Source organism: Schistocerca gregaria, chromosome 6 (assembly GCF_023897955.1).
Source record: "Schistocerca gregaria isolate iqSchGreg1 chromosome 6, iqSchGreg1.2, whole genome shotgun sequence".
In the NCBI taxonomy this organism is placed as follows: domain Eukaryota; kingdom Metazoa; phylum Arthropoda; class Insecta; order Orthoptera; family Acrididae; genus Schistocerca; species Schistocerca gregaria.
The window spans coordinates 428,235,531-428,252,373 of NC_064925.1; the positions used below are offsets into that span (position 1 = coordinate 428,235,531).

The 16,843-nt window shown below is 41.6% G+C and overlaps 2 protein-coding genes across 2 annotated transcripts in view; one reads left to right on the forward strand and one right to left on the reverse strand.

Moving 5' to 3' along the window:
* The window catches only part of LOC126277975 (autophagy-related protein 16-1-like), an 865,117-nt gene that overhangs the window by 489,981 nt on the left and 358,293 nt on the right, over window positions 1–16,843 (reverse strand). The gene's annotated exons all lie outside the window — the stretch shown is intronic.
* LOC126277974 (uncharacterized) overlaps window positions 13,015–16,843 on the forward strand; it is a 207,627-nt gene continuing 203,798 nt past the window's right edge. Inside the window, exon 1 of the mRNA XM_049977630.1 lies at window positions 13,015–13,116. The gene's annotated coding sequence lies outside the window, so the exon portion shown is untranslated. The remainder of the gene's footprint in view (window positions 13,117–16,843) is intronic.

The following is a 16,843-nucleotide window of genomic DNA, read 5'->3' on the forward strand; positions in this document are numbered from 1 at the left end:
AATAACCGTATCTAATTAGAGAAGGACGTCCAGCATCCTACGTTCTGCCGGGACTAACACAATGGAGAAGGCACGACACCGACTGCGGCATTTGCGAGGGAACTATCCGAACATTCGCCTGAAGCGACTTAGAGAAACCATGGAAAACCTTGTCTAGACACCCGGGTGGGATATTCAGCCCTTTTCTACTGAATAAAAGTGCAGTACCATACTCATTGCGTCAAATCGCTCGCTACGTAAAGCCAACGAAATTCAGTTTCCAACGGTGTCGTTACGATATTTGATCTTCTCACATTATTTGAGAATGGAATAAGAAGGGAGGAACACGATAGAGGTGCACTGTGTACCGTTTGTGACACTCTAACAATAGGTCCATATGTCGATGAAATCTGTTAAGTGTGCGCACGTTCGCACAAAACAAATGGATGAAAATCTATGAACGGAAAAGAATGTCCATCACCAGTAGGGATGGCGGTTATCACTGAAACAACCAGTTTTCAGTTATATCTGTTTCTCCATCTCCAGTTTAACCAGACTGTTAAAACCCGCTCCAAACTACAGGTTTCTGAAACAACAGACTTTCGTTCTTTTATTGTTATTATTTGCAGTATTAAACGTAGATATCGAACAAAGACTGAACAATTCTAAGACTCCCTCAGACTTTTGCATTATACTTTTCAACGTGTGCAGAATCAAATCGATAAATAAAACAAAACATAGCCTTCCGGTCTTTGTTTTTCGCGAAGAGTAATAAGGAACGAAATACTACACAAAGCATTCTTCTAGTAAGTCTAATTTTTTTTAACTCTGTTCAAAAAGCATGTGGTAATCGAGGATAACACCGCCATTGGAGCATTATGAATAGTCACTGTTTAAATGTGGAAACTGAGGATGGAGTACTTTACTTTTCGTGTGAAATTATCAGTTCCAAGGACTACAAACACATTTGTTGCTGCTGCTATAATCACCCTTCTCTTTTATCATTTCACTCAAATGGCAGGCAAAGACTTAACCATTTAAAGCAGATACACCATTCTACTTCACTGCTACCGCATTTCGTAGAATACTTCCACACTAGGGTTGGTGCCACTCTGCAAGACAACAGATGTTCGTCGACGACAGCGAGGAACTACATTATAGGTCAGACGGGAACGAGTTTGCATACTACACATACACGCACCGCCCCACTCGCCAGCAGTTACAGTACTGTCTCAGCAACACTATACCAATTCTTGTGGCAATTGTTGCTCGTTGTTATTAATATAGCACTGATCGTTTTTCCCGTTTCTACAATAACCCAATATTTCAAAGTAATGGAAATTTTAGGAATAGATATTCATTTAAAAAGTATTATTAAAAAACAAAAAAATTTAGCACTGTTGCTACGCTAAACTTATATACCGAATTTTTTAGAAAAATTAAGAAAGAGTGTTGTAACCACGACCAAGCAAATACCGAAAAATACTTGTTATTCAGAGCTAGAAAACCGATATCGGTTGTACCCGGTCGATTGTTTCCATTTCTGTTTCACTAAATGCGCTTTCAGAATTAACTTTCTTCATCGGCAATGCGCCAGAACACATACAGGTATTTTTGGCGGTGTGCGGGATTAATTTCCCCGTTGCATGAAAAGTTATTAGAGATTGCGATATTTTCTACGATCCGAAAATGTCTCAAGTTCCTTCGACACGAACTACTTTCTGGTCAAACTCGACTGTTAGTCGTTGGTGTCCGTCACCTGCTTGCGTCTAAATCAAGCGCTACGCCGCGAGTGTGTCATTGACGTCAATTATCACTAATGATACGTGGGTGTGGGGACACGACAGCAAGATCTTTGGCGCCCTTACAAGCGTGGTTAAACGGTGTAAAATGATTAAAACCTCAAATACAAGGTAAAATGGGGATAAAGTTCTAAGGACACACACCTACACCACACAAAACGGCGAAAATTACTTTCAGACTGAAAACGTACAGTAAAAAGGAAAAAGCAAAGGAAAAAAGTAAAAGAATACAGCAGAAAGCTGCGCTTTGCTGATCGCTTAAAATAACGGTTGAGTCAGACACTCGGCTACATACTAAAACCTACAGCCTAAAAGCTTAGGCTGGAGTCCGGAAACTTCAGAAAACTTTAAAAACTTCACCATTCTCGTCTCGTCAACAGCTAAAATAGGGCTTAGTTCCCCACAGAAATTTCCTTATGTTCTCGCATCACAACACAATATGCACTCAGTAAAAATGTGGCGTACAGTTATTTGCACACCACAGGCATCACTGATTGGGTAACACTGTCGGATAATTAGGAAAAGATAGGAAGCCATATGTGAAGTACGCATGCCAGTCACCGCTGAAACAACCGATTTTCAGTTACACCGGTTATTTTCATCTGCAGTTTAACCGTGGCTGTTAAAACTGCCTAAAATAACCGATTTCTGAAGTAACGAATTTTCGGTTTTTAATGCTCTATTTCCAACAATAAAGCAGACAACGCGAAAGGTTGAAACATTCTCTCCAATCGTTTCTGTAACACGTTTCAAGATACATAGAATCAAAATATTAAATTAAATAAGTAAATAATAGAATAATTACACTATAAGCTGCGTTACTCGAATAGCAGTGAGAGTTTGCATACTACAAAAAGTTCGTCAGTATTGTCCTACTGATTCCAATTTTTTAAATCTCTGTTTAAAATCACCTTGTGATCCACGACTACATCACTAATTCAGCTAAAGGGTGTAAACTAAGGTTGGAGAACTCTAATTCACGTGTTAAAATTGTCCGTTTATAAGAGCCGCAAGCAGACAATAGCGTATTACGTAGATACAGGCAACAGATCAATTAATTTCTATTTTTATTATAAAATATGAATGAATTGTTATGTTTTCAATTTATTGTTCGTGCCATAACTTCCATTTTTAATTATTTCGCAGATGCGGCACACAAATAATAACCTTTTGTGTAAAATTTGTAGCGTTATTTTTCTTTGACTATTTCGAATAAAAAAGATTGTGAATACTAGAATGAGATTTTTACTCTGCAGCGGACTGTGCGCTGATATGATACTTCCTGGCAGATTAAAACTGTGTGCCGGAGCGAGACTCGAACTCGGGACCTTTGGCTTTCGCGAGCAAGTGCTCTATCAACTGAGCTACCCAAGCACCACTCACGTCCCTTCATCACAGCTTTACTTCTGCCAGTACCTCGTCTCCTATCTTCCAAACTCTACAGAAGATCTCTTCTGCGAACTTTGCAGAACTAGGATATTGCGGAGACATGGCTTAGCCACAGCCTCGGGGATCTTTCCAGAATGAGATTTTCACTCGGCACCGGAGTATGCGCTGATATGAAACTTCCTGGCACAGTAAAACAGTGTGCCGCGCCGAGACTCGAACTCGGGACCTTTGTCTTTTGCGGGCAAGTGCTCTACCATCTGAGCTATCCGCAATATTCTTTCTTTCAGGAGCGCTAGTTCATCAAGATTCGCAGGCGAGATTCTGTAAAGTTTGGAAGGTAGGAGACGAGGTACTGGCAGAAGTAAAGCTGTGATGACGTGGCGTGATTCGTGCTCGGATACCTCAGATGGTAGAGCACTTGGCCGCGAAAGGCAAAGGTCCCGAGTTCGAGCCTCGGTCCGACACATAGTTTTAATCTGCCAGAAAGTTTCATATCAGCGCACACTGCGCTGCAGAGTGAAAATCTCATTCTGGAAAGATCCCCGAGGCTGTGGTCAAGCCATGATACATCGGTTTTATACTCGGTTGCCAATGAACAGGAAAAATACCTGTTATAACCGAAACGAAACAAATACCACAAAATACCAGTATCGCTTTAAACCGACTGGTTTTCCCATCCCATCGCTAGTGTGAGGGGACATTGCCCAGTTCGGAGGCGCGTCAATGTCACTTCATGCCGCCTCAGTGATTGGCATGAGGTACGCCACGGCCAGATAGTGTCAATGATCAGTTGACTGTGCCGAGTCTGGAGTTCTAAAATCTTGCGTATTCTGCAAACTGCGCTTAATCAGAAACTGTACGTCGTCTGTTAGCATCCTTTTGTATGTCCATCCTTCTGACTGATGACCCGAGGGACCGGCCACTCACTCATTTAATAAAATGAAACACCTGCAATCGTTCTTTCGATGTTATTTATTATATAGCTACCAGTTTCGGTGATTCATTACACCATGTTCATACCGTAACTGACGCTGAAGGGGTGAACTCCAGTCGAACATACGATCCCCTCAGTAGCCAACATACATGAACTGGTTTCTGTAGACTGTAACAGCGATGTTGTGTCTACAGCCATGGGAGCGTGGCTGCAGACACATCATCGCTGTTACAGTCAACGGAAACCAGTTCATAGATGTTGGTCGCTGATGGGATCCCTCAGCGTCAGTTAAGACAAGAAGACGGTGTACTGAATCAACGAAACTTGTAGCTATATAATAAACTGCATCAGAAGGACGGCTGCAGGTGTTCCATCTCATTACATGAACCTATTCTCGCCGAGTTTTTTTCCTGTATGGTAATGGATTTCGTACTTCTGTTGACTTCCTTTATCTTTACTTTGTCGTTTGCTTTATATTAGCGACACACTGGAATGGATGCACAAAGGCCTGGTATTTTTCGTATGAGTGCTCTCCCACAAGATAGACGAAATATCTGAAAGCAAAATACTATTTACGTTCCACAATACCTGGACAAAGAAAAGACCTTCACTATGCATACAAACAATTTAAACAGATAAACGTTTTTGTAGTGAAAATTGTTTCAAAGGTGAGAAAGTAAAATCTCTTTAGCGAGAAAACTAATTTTCGGTGTTATTCGGCACTTGGAATGAAAGAAGACACAACCGATAGAAATAAAAAGGTGCTATTTACTGCCTTGTAAATACAAGTTATCCCAAAATAGACTTCGACAAACCTTAGAGCCGGGTCCCTTACACAAAAACAAGATAAAAGTCTAATAAACAAAAACATGGGCTCTGAAGTGCATACCTCAAGAGATATGGGCACTTGTTCATCTTCGATACTATGAAACACATCTCTTCCACTGCAAGCTCCTTGCTTATCATATTTTGGGAGTTAGTATCCACAGAAATGTCTAGTAAACATGAGCTCTAAAATGCATACCTGAGTAGCTACGAGCACTTGTTCCGTAAAAGAGACGTGCTTCACACTAGCGAAGATGAAGTGGTCATAGCACTTGAATTATGCATTTTAGACCGCATGTTTACTAGACATTTTTTCTTCTTTTGGTCGTACTTCCTCCCCCAAAAATGGGGTAATCAAGCAGCTAGCACTAGGACTAATCATTTTTCACTTATTTCTGTATGAGGAACCTGCCTAAGTTCGGTGCTCTTTTGGGACATCCTGTATTGCTTGATATTCTTGTAATTATGCACTGAAGAGCCAAAGAAACTGGTACACCTGACTAATATCGTGAGGGTCCCTGCGAGCACGCAGAAGTGCCGCAACACGACGTGGCATGGACTGGAGGGAATTAACACCATGAATCCTGCAGGGCTCTCCATAAATCCGTAAGAGTACGAGGGGGTGGAGGTCTCTTCTGAACAGCACGTTGCAAGGCATCCCAGATATGCTCAATAATATTCATTTCTGGGGAGTTTGGTGGCCAGCGGAAGTGTTTAAAATCTGAAGAGTGTTCCTGGAGCCACTCCGTAGCAATTCTGGACGTGTGAAGTGTCGCACTGTCCTGTCCATCAGAATGCACAAGAGACATGAATGGATGCAGGTGATCAGACAGAATGCTTACATACGTGTCACCTGTCATAATCGTATGTAAACGTATCAGGGGTCACATATCACTCCAACAGCACATGCCCCACATCATTACAGAGCCTCCACCAGCTTGAAAAGTCCCCTGCTGACAAGTAGGGTCCATGGATTCATGTGGTTGTCTCCATACCCGTACACGTCTATCCGCTCGACACAATTTGAAACTAGACTCGTCCGACAAGGCAACACGTTTCTAGTCTCAACAGTCCAATGTCGGTGTTGGCGGGTCCAGCCGAGGCGTAAAGCTATGTATTGTGCAGTCATCAAGGGTACACGAGTGGACCTTCGGCTCCGAAAACCCATGTCGATGATGTTTCGTTCAACGGTTCGCACGCTGATACTTGTTGACGGCCCAGCATTGAAATCTGCAGCAGTTTGCGGAAGGGTTGCACTTCTCTCACGTTGAACTATTCTCCTCAGTCATCGTTCGTCCCGTCCTTGCAGGATCTTTTTCCTGCCCCAGCGATGTCAGAGATTTGATGTTTGACCGAATTCCTGATATTCACGGTACACTCGTGAAATGGTCGAACGAAAAAAAACCCACTTGATCGCTACCTCGGAGATGCTGTGTCCCGTCGCTTGTGCGCCGACTGTAACACCATGTTCAAACTCACTTAAATCTTGATAACATGCCGTCGTAGCAGCAGTAACCGATCTAACAACAGCGATAAACACTTGCTGTCATATGTAGGAGTTGCCGAGCGCAACGCTGTATCCTGCCTGTTTACATATCCTTATATTTGAATACACACGTCTATACCAGTTTCTCTGGCGCCTCATAGTATACTTTCAGTAGTAAACTAACGTAAAAGTCCTGAAATGTTTGGAAGACACTTTTCCTCTTCTCTTAGTTATCAGAAGAGAGGGGAACATACTGTACGACCTTTTTCAAGAACATCCACTACGAATTTTGCTTTTATCATTAACTGCATTATCATTGCATGTTCCTACTTTCTGTTGCCGTATTTCGATTTTTGTAAAATGGTTGTTACCTCGTAACGTCACTTTCACCATTCAGGTGTCAAACGGCACAGCAGGTGGTTCTCTCAACATTCACAATTTTGATGCTGACGTGTAAACGACAACGACCACTCATGACATGCATGACTCAGCACAAGAATAATACCCCAGGGGCGCTACAGCAGATTCACTTGGCACGAATAGACGATTCAGACAAGAATGTCGTTCATGTAAATGATGATTCAGCTGAAGCATATTCCTGCTTTTCGTCTGAATGGTGAATTAACCGAAATATCGCTGGTGTTGGCGGATCGAATTCTTGACGGCAACAAATCTATTCAATTCGCATGTGGACCTATTTATTTACGCAATGATTACAATTTTCCATGGCTTCCTGGGTAATCCTACTAAAATAAAGTGACATCCGGTTGTCAACACTGTCGCTGTGAACACGCCACGGAGTCCGAGGAAACATTCTATACAAAAATGTAGCACATCACTATTACTTACAGAAACAATGATAGAAAAAAGAAAGCTGGACTTCCCAACTGGTAAGAAATTAACACCAGTGAAAGCGAGATTTTCATGCTGGTATTCTGACTCGTGCTTCAGTGAACTTTGTTACATTCCCTCCTTGCAGCCTTGCCCGAGCAGTAAGAGGACCTGAAATCACTTCAATAGGTTCAACATGTTGGCGACTGTGAATATCGCCAAGAAAAGGCAACTGTGTCGCTGTAGCAGCATTTTTTGTTATTACTTGTAATTTACTACAGTCGAAGTACAACATGGAACTACTGCTTGATTTGGTTGCCTCCCAGACCCTACAACTTCGCATGGAAAACAATGTCAGGATAGCAAACGTAAACAAAATTTAATATCGATACCTTGGGACGCTGTCCACGAATCCACTGAACCTCAAAGGATTTTACAGCCCACCCCCAATCCTACGGATATGTCCCGAATTCCCCATTTGAAAATCATTGTCCATCGTTGCTTGAATCCGCCATTATTTATCTGCAACGACTCCTTGTCTTTGTTCTAGTGGTTTGTGTTGCTGGTTATTACAGCAAAAGTTTTGGGTTCGATTCCGCGTGACTCAACCTTATTTTGTGAAGACAAGAGACATGCTGCTTGAAATCGTTAACCAACGGAATTGACAAGCAAGTCTACGCAGTGACGTTATATATATAGGCTTACAACAGGCTGTTGGATGCACAACATTTATTTAGCAAGTGACGAAACCACTGCAAAATTATACCCTCGGTAGCACTTTTTATTTGCCTTGTCGCTCTCAGCAATGCTTAAACAACTTTTACACCACAGATAGTGTCGACTTCCACCCAATTCTTGTGAAACTAAGATGCTTCCTGTCTCTAACATGGCCAATAATGCCACAGTGGAAGCATAATAATATCTATCTACATCCGGATCCCGCTCCAGCTACTGCCGGGTGTGGGTGCTGACGAGTCCTCTCCATTTCACTCGGTCCTCCCACCACTTTCCTTCCTCCACTTGCTGCTAGGTCACACCTCTCCTTTCCACAGATATTCGCACTCCCATTTTCCACCGTGTTCTTGGGCGCCATCTAGGTCTTTTCCCATCCATCTTTAGTTCTTCCATAATTTTGGGGAGTCTCTGCCCATGCATTCTCTTAACATGTCCATACCATCTTAATCTCTTCTTCTCAATTTCTTCTCTCATACTTTCTTGTTTAAGGTGCTTTCTAATCTCTACATTCCTTACTCTGTCCGTTCTTGTTTTACCCTTAACTGCTCAGAGAAATTTCATTTCCCCTGCTTGCAGTCTGCTCTAGTCCCTTTCTGTCATTGTCCGTGTTTCACCACCATAGGTGACAATAGCGAAGAAATAATTCTCACACATAAGGAGTTTTGCTTTTTCTGAAACTTCCTTCTTCAAAATAAGATGTTTTATTGTTTGGTAGAAATTGCCTCCCTTCTGTAACCTATTAATTTCGTTAGTTATTCTTCCATCCCTAGATATTTCACTCCCTAAATAAGTAAAACTTTCTACCACTTTGAGGGGTTCTCCATCCAAGGTAATATTTCCATTGATCCCTTTCTCTCTTCCAAATACCATTACTTCACTGTTATCTTTATTTATTTTTAATCCGTACCTTTTCATTATTTCCTTCCACGCATCGAGTTGTAACTGTACATCTACCTCTTTATCACCCCATATTACCATATCATCTGCAAATGGAAGCATAATAATATGATCTGTAAAAATTAGAGTTAAAATAACATATTATATAGAAAGTCAGTAAATAACTTCTCACATTCTGGGACGCGAATATTCCGGTAACAACCTCCGGTGAAAGAAAGGAAGATTCGACTCATGGTAATGCATAAATTCCGCCTTCAGTTCCTGAATAACTTTAAGTTACGCAATATGACATTTAGACTCTTTTCGATCCACTTTTATGCTCGAAAGAGCATATGATCCGAACTGTCTAAGTGCATAATTTAAATAGTTGTTTTGATGTATATGAAATTACCGTGCCACAATACCGTAGCATGGGCCTACAACAGGGAGGAGAAAAACCGACCGGTTAAAACCGATGCTAATATTTTGTGGTATTTGTTTCGTTTCGCTTATAACAGTTATTTTTCCTGTTTACTGATAACCGAGTATGAAACCAATGTATCAATTTACCATAGCAAATTTCAAACAATTCGAATCTGGTGTTTTTTTTCGAATGAAAGAATATGTTTACTGTTACCAGTCACTGTTTATTTACATCCACATCGCGTTTGCAAGGTTTAAACCTTCATCATCAAGCGGATTTACTAGTGTCGGTACAACAAGAATGTGTTGCGTTATTAGTTTGAGGTAACCTGTGATACTCTCTAGAGGAGAAGGAAAAGAAACTATTTCAGAACATGGTTTTGGGGAGGTTTCTGATTAAAAACTAAACGTATATATAAATATGAAAGTGAAACAACTAAAATAGAATACTTCCAGTGGCGCACAGGCCCCTTTCTCTATTGTAATACATCACAAGTAGAATGAAATACTTTGTATACAAAAATTGTGTCTGGAAACTACGAGTTGCAAAGAACATAAAATCTTATAGCAAAACAGAAACATTATTTCACTGTGCAAAAAAAATATAGCGAAGCAGCACTATTATTTCAGGATAAGTTTTAAAGGATTTTGAAGGTCTTTGGTTCAGCTGATGCATACAGGCATTAAAATAAATATTTCGAGTGGTATACAAAACCATTTATGTGAAGTTTATGTAGCTTAAATTTCAAACTCGATCATACAATCACGTGACATGCTTCAAAACCTTAAGTACAGTAATTATGCTGCCAACAGTGGTAAAATTACTAATAAATAACAATTTTGGGTAGGTTTTCAGAGATAGAGACTGACAGTATTGCGTGAAACAGAGCTAAGTTTTGGATACTTTAGAGCTACAAGTTTGTTAAACTTCAATGTATTATATGATATAACCAATGCTGGAGTAACACACTGATACTGTACTAAAGATTTACAGACATATGTACTCTTAATAGTATAAAGAGATGTATGTAATATCAGGGTGACTTGGGGTACATACCTTGGTTTTATTTCGGTAGATCTATTGAGTTATCGTTCATTTGAAAAGTATCTAAGGAAAGAAAATATGAGCGGGAGGATGGAGGTAGGGAGAGAGAGAGAGAGAGAGAGAGAGAGAGAGAGAGAGAGAGAGAGAGAGAGAGAGAGGGGGGGGGGGGGGGGGGGAAGGAGGGAGGGAGGGAGGGAGGGGGAGAGAGAGAGAGAGAGAAATTCAGATACAGAGGGTGAAAGAAGTAGAGGACAGCACAGTTTTTCAGAGAAGGGGTTTCTTAAAATCAATCTGTTCCAGGTATAGGTTGGAGTAATACTTATGCCTTAAAAATAAGCTGATAGATACACAGTTTATGCTGTTAGTGCGGTGGTATATTTGTAAACTAGGACATTCCATTGTTCATTTGCGGAACGTCACGATAATATAACTACTGATGGCATTTAATAATGTATGCTACAGTTTAAAATAGAGATTATATCTGGAGTGGTACAAGAACATATAGTTTTTCTGCCTATGGGATGGATATGAAAGATGCTGAAGTGAAAGTGGAAATGAGCGACTTTTTTTTTTTTTTTTTTTTTCAATTGACGGAGCTTGCAACGGTATGCAAGCTCAATGGCTCAAATGGCTTGAGGCCATTTGAATGTGTACCAGGTGATAATTACACCGTTAGGACTATTACTCATACATTCATTTGAATTACCATAATTCTGGTCATTTTAATTCTAACGGTTAAGATAAGTAAAGGAAGTTGCCGTGTCGACGCTGAGAAGAGCCGACACGGGTCGTATTTGTCTGATAACTCGAGTGCAACCTATAATGAAAGACTAAGATCCCCCTCCCCGTTTTTGAGAAAATCTTTCCTAAATTTTACGACGCCCAGTCGATTCAAAATTGATGGGTTCCATTGATAACTGAAAATTGGGCGGTTTTCATTGCTATATACCGGGTCTGCAAACGCACTTTTTCCTAGAAATCGACGAAAGAAACTTCTTGAAATGCCACTTCCGTACGCTGTTTAACGAAAGCGCCGCTGTGCCGGCACGGTAGCTCAGTGTGTTCGTTCATGGAACTGCCCACCCTCTTTAAAAACCTGAATAAAGTTCTCGTCGATGATAGTGTGTTTTAAAGATATCGTGCGATATTCCCACAGAATTGGTGAAGACAAAACGAAGGCGGAACAGACAACTAGGAGAAAAAAATAAAGAAAAAAAAGAGAAGTTGGTGCACCGACCACGCGGCAGTCGTAAAAGTTTGTTTCATTGATTTCTAGGAAAATATGCGTTTGTAGACCGCATATATGATGATGAAACTTGTTCGATTTTCAATTATTTATGGGTCCCACCAATTTTGAGACGGTTACATGTCATGAGCAATAGGGATGGTTTTCTCAAAAGAGCGGGGTGAGGGATGGAGTTTGGGGAGGGGGGGGGGGGGATGTTGATCCAAAATCCCTTACATTCGAACATTTTAGGTTGTGGACGAGCGACCTGCCAAGTAAGAGCCGAATCGGCTGATCGTGTCTCATACCTTCCCCTTGTGAGGTCATTCGAGGCGGAGTGGGAGCTTAGTTGGAGCCAGATGGATGAAAGGAAGACATCGACTGGGCCCTTTCTAAGTTTTCATCCCAGTGTTCACACCCTCGTTGCACTCTGTCAGTTCTGCATTAAACACCACTAGTATGTATGATCGTTATATTATGACATCTATAATTATATATGTTTGACAATGCACTTTTTGTGACTGTACACTTTTGATAGTGCCTCGTGGCATAATACATTTGCGTACTTGGAAATGCGATTAAGTCTTCCTGAAAAATGTGTTTTTTTTTTTAATTTAAATACATCAGGTATTTGGACGAATGGTGCGTCGTACCCTCCGTAATGATATCGTAACACAGTTGCGCTTGAATCCACAAAACAGATAATCATCCAAACATTCACGCCAAGCTGTTTAAGGAAAATCACCAACAACTTGACCCAAGTTCAGCGTCCTGAATCGACTGTATCATCTCGCTCGGTTTCATACCACGAACAAGTAGAATAAAGTGAACTGAAGGGTTTCCGTTAAATGGTGTGATTTTCACCTGCTGCTGAGCACCTGGCGATGACTCTCATATCTGGAGGCGAGAACGCGGAACTTGGGGGACCGCAGAAAATTGTCCCCGTCAAGACTGGAAGGCCTCTCGCCACGATCGTTGCGAAGTTGGCCCTGTCATAATAAAGGCTGCGGAGAAGACCTATCTCCCCGCAACAAAACGCACGTGCGAGACGGCAGGTACTTCTCTCAGCGGCCGCGGCCGACCGTCACGTGTCTGGAGGTGGGCGTCAGGGGCGGGACATCGGCCCCAAAAAGAGAAACACCCGCTGTCGGAGCTGACCAAGAGGAAAAGGAAAAATTCTCCCTCCCGCACCCCACCTCCGGCGCAGACATTGCCCGCGATTGCATCGTCGGCAAAAGGGATTAGCGAGAATAGGTGGCCAAGGCGGTTGGGGGCTTATGGGAAGGGCCAGTGTAAGGGGATCGCGGGCACACCGCGATTGGCCAGCTGACGCCAACAAACGCGGCCCCAACAATGAGGAGCGCACCAACCAGCGAGCGCGTCGCCGAGCGGTTCGGACCCCCACCCCGGGCCGCTCGCGGCGCGCCAAGAAAAGTTGGCGACGCCGGCGCGTCGGCCACCAGTGTGTGTTGCTGCGCCGTGGAGGAGCGCCGACCAGCCCAGCCGCAGCCACAGCCACAGGACAGCCCCTGCCGCATCTCCAGAGTCACGGCCAGCCGCAGTCAGGTGGGTACCGCGTAGCGCGGCGCAGCGCCAAGGTCGGCCGGAAGCGCAGCGGTCGCTGCCCGCCGTAGGCGCACCTGTGCGGCGCCGGCGCCCGTCGCTCCCTCCTCACACGCGCTTCCCTAGCTCTCAGCCCACCTCATGGCACTGTCTTCCGTGTTCAGTTCGCCCATACTCGCCCTCCCTATTCTGTCTTTAAGGGTCCTACGCAAAATACATCTCGAGGGCAAACCGCCTCCAATACCGACGCTCTAAATTCATCCGCTTGCATTTCTCGACAGTTACATAGGCAGATTATTTTCTGTACACAGCACTGCAAAGTTTCTTTGTGTTTCTGAACAACGTCACTGAACCACGAGAACTTATTCGTAAGACAACTGTTCCGGTCTAGTGACAATTACTCTACGTATCCATGTCTAGTATACCAAATTCCGATCGTGAAGCCAGAGACTTCAATGCTCGCGTGAGAGACGAACTCTAAATCAGTGCGACATGAGACATGAATATCTCTGTGTTCAGCCAATTTCGTCTATGTAAATGTAGGCAGACTGTTCTGAGGACAAAACGTGGATGTTTTCCTTATTTCTGAAGATGATCGTTTATTCCGCGCTGAAACCTGATATACGACATTCTTTTGTTAGTTTTCAACTCTATTACTTCTACAGATTTTTTTCTCTTTAATGACTAAAAAATATAACATTGCGCTGTAAAATTTTAGATTTCTCAACTGTCAGTGAATTCTGCAAAACGAAGATCTTGTAAATTAAATCAATGAATAATTCCTTTCATTAGTGAGAACGAAATGCTGAAATAATATTTTTCCGTGACACACGAAGATGATTCACAGCTTCGTAAGTGCTCTGTAAAGTCACGCATTAACAGCCACTTAAAAAGGAAAATTCCTTGTGGGCAAATACTTCGTTGCTTGCAGCTGCAACGCAACGACCTGTCGACGTCTGCTATTGGGGGCTGACGAAAATTGTATAACGCCATAAATGTATCTGTGCGTGACAGTTGCTGTAACTAAAAACAGTTCTGCATTTGACGCCAGGAACCGTCCTACAACCTGCTGTAATGTTAAGCCATGACTTGAAGATGACACTATAACCGAAACTGGCCGCCTGTGTGTACATATACATTACAACAGATTTTGTTGATTCCATGACGGCGCTCTTTAAAATTTTACACCCTTTCTTTCACCTACGTTCAGGTTAACTTCCTTAATATAATCTCGTCTTGACTAAAAGGCTTGTTACAATGCTAGCAATTTTCTCGTAAGCCTCTTCACAGTAGCAGGAAATAGTAATGTATTATGTGACTTTAAAATAACATCATTCATGCCTGGACCACAACTCTTAATAAAGCAGAGTACATGTAGAGTAACAATTTCGCGTGTACACAATTAAATACGAACTGTACTCAAAACTTAAATTTAATAAATGTGTTGTAACGTGCCGTAATATAACAGATACAGACGCTGCTGGCCAGCAGAAATACAAGGAGAAACGTCAGTGGGGTGAAGTAAACTTTCGTGTAACTTTCGATAGGTCATTGTTACCTGAGGACGTCGAGACATGGTTGACTCGGTTCGAAGCAAAGTCTTCTTTTACTAAACCCTCTCTAAGGGTTTCAAACAGCACACGATTGGCCATATCACCTTCTCGTGTACGTATGCCTGTATAGGGCAAATTGTAATCGAGTTGACTTCCCATTTGTTCGAGTTCCGAATCCCATCGATACGTGTTTCCATCATCGCAGCGATCAAAAACTCAATGTACTGTATCACGAGAAAGTCCTTATAGGACTTCCATTTTTAGCTGTGTAATACTTCGCCAGATTTTCCAGAGTGAGTTTGAATCTCTGTTCAGCCTTACAAAGAACTAAACGAAATTCACTTCCGTGAGTAGAACATACCTTTTCGGAACTTCTACACCATTTGATAAAAATCGAAAAAGTACAAAGCTTGGATGACCCATTTGGAAGTACGTCTGTATTACAAGGTACTTATTTCAATCACCCAGTCTTTGCTTTGGTCATGAAATCATTGTTTTCTACAAGCCAGCAGTAGACATCAACACGAGAAGAAAAACCACACCGAACAAAAAATGTTGAGAAAAGAAAATTTCTTCACCTTTTTTCAGTTCTCATCAATAGGAAAACTTTGAGTGAACAAATTTACAAATGTTCTTTCTTTCCATTTTTCTCGTACACCTGTATACAAACTGTAAAAAATCCTTCACATTGCGAAAGATAAGGATTAACCTCTTTATAAAGCAGAGGTCGTAGTTACATCAAAGCATACCTAACTCACATTTGTAGCAACATTTCACAATAAAAGATACGAACATGTGTACATAAGTACCTCTCGCACTTCGAACATAATTACTGTTTAAGTTTTGAAACTATTCAAGTTTTATACAGCATAAAAGTTTATTTAAATATTGAACAAGTATGTGTTTCAGTAACGTTAAAGTTCTTACTCATAGCTTTTTTTTCCTTTTAGCTCATATATTTTATAACGTCTGCATTCTTTAGTTCACTGCAGTAGACAGTTAGTGATATTATTACCCAACCGTTTATTTATTTAAAAAATTCCAGCATCTATGTAGTTGCTGAATACTACGCAGAGTCTAAAATTTCTCCGGGTAATTCTTTCTGTGCACAATGTCCTATTACTAAATGAGGATCTTAGGATGAGATATAATCGCTACGAAAGAGAAGATAATACAAAAAGAATTTTCGGGTAGCCATAAAAATCGTTACCCACACTTTCACTCATCATTACGTTATAAAATAAGCCAATTCAGAACTGATGTTCCCATGAATACAAGAAGCAACTGCACTGAAACGCAAAATAACAAGAACAAGTGGTATATATTCATACGTTCCTACATGGAAGTTAATAAGAGAGTGAAAGAATCAGTTTCGCTCTTGCAGGATGATGTATAACGCTATTCCCCGACGTAACTTAGCAGTGATGTTAAACTTGTGCTCTCTCCTCCTTGAAAACCACATCTCCAGTTCTACATCCGCAGGCTATAAAGTCGACTTGCTGAGAACAGGTTTAGCCGGAAATCACCGACGTTTACGCGAAAGTTAGGACGGCAGTTGGATAAAAAGTTAAAAGAATGTCTGAGGCTCGCCTGAAGAAAAAATGGACAGATATATTTCTGCGACTCTTTACTGTAATAGAGAACTGGTTGAATCGCTAATCACCAGATGCAAAATCGATATATTCGCTGTAAGATTTGACAAAATTAAGTCCCTTAACTAAAGAGTTAAATGAACGTTACTTAAAAACACCTATCATGTTAGATACAGGTATAATTTCACCCTAACACCACCATACGTTGCGTGAAGTATATTGCTCCAGCACACTGAAGTGCGGAGGCAAAGCCGGAGACTTTAATGCTCGCTTGAGAGATGAACTCTGAAGCAGTGCAATGTAAGACACTATTCGGCCAATTACGTCTATGACCAATGTAGACAGACTGCTCCGAAACAAGGCGTGGATAATTGTTTTTTCATATATCCTTATTTCTAAATATGATATGTTTATTTTGCGGGGACATCTGGAGAGATTACATTTTGTTCTAATTTCCAACTGTATTACTGCTGTATAACTATTTTCTCCGCAGATGACGAGGGGAATACCATAACCTTGCGCCGTAGAATTTTAGATAGCTCCAGTCACACTGAACTTTGCAGAAAGGCTGATGTAAATAAAATC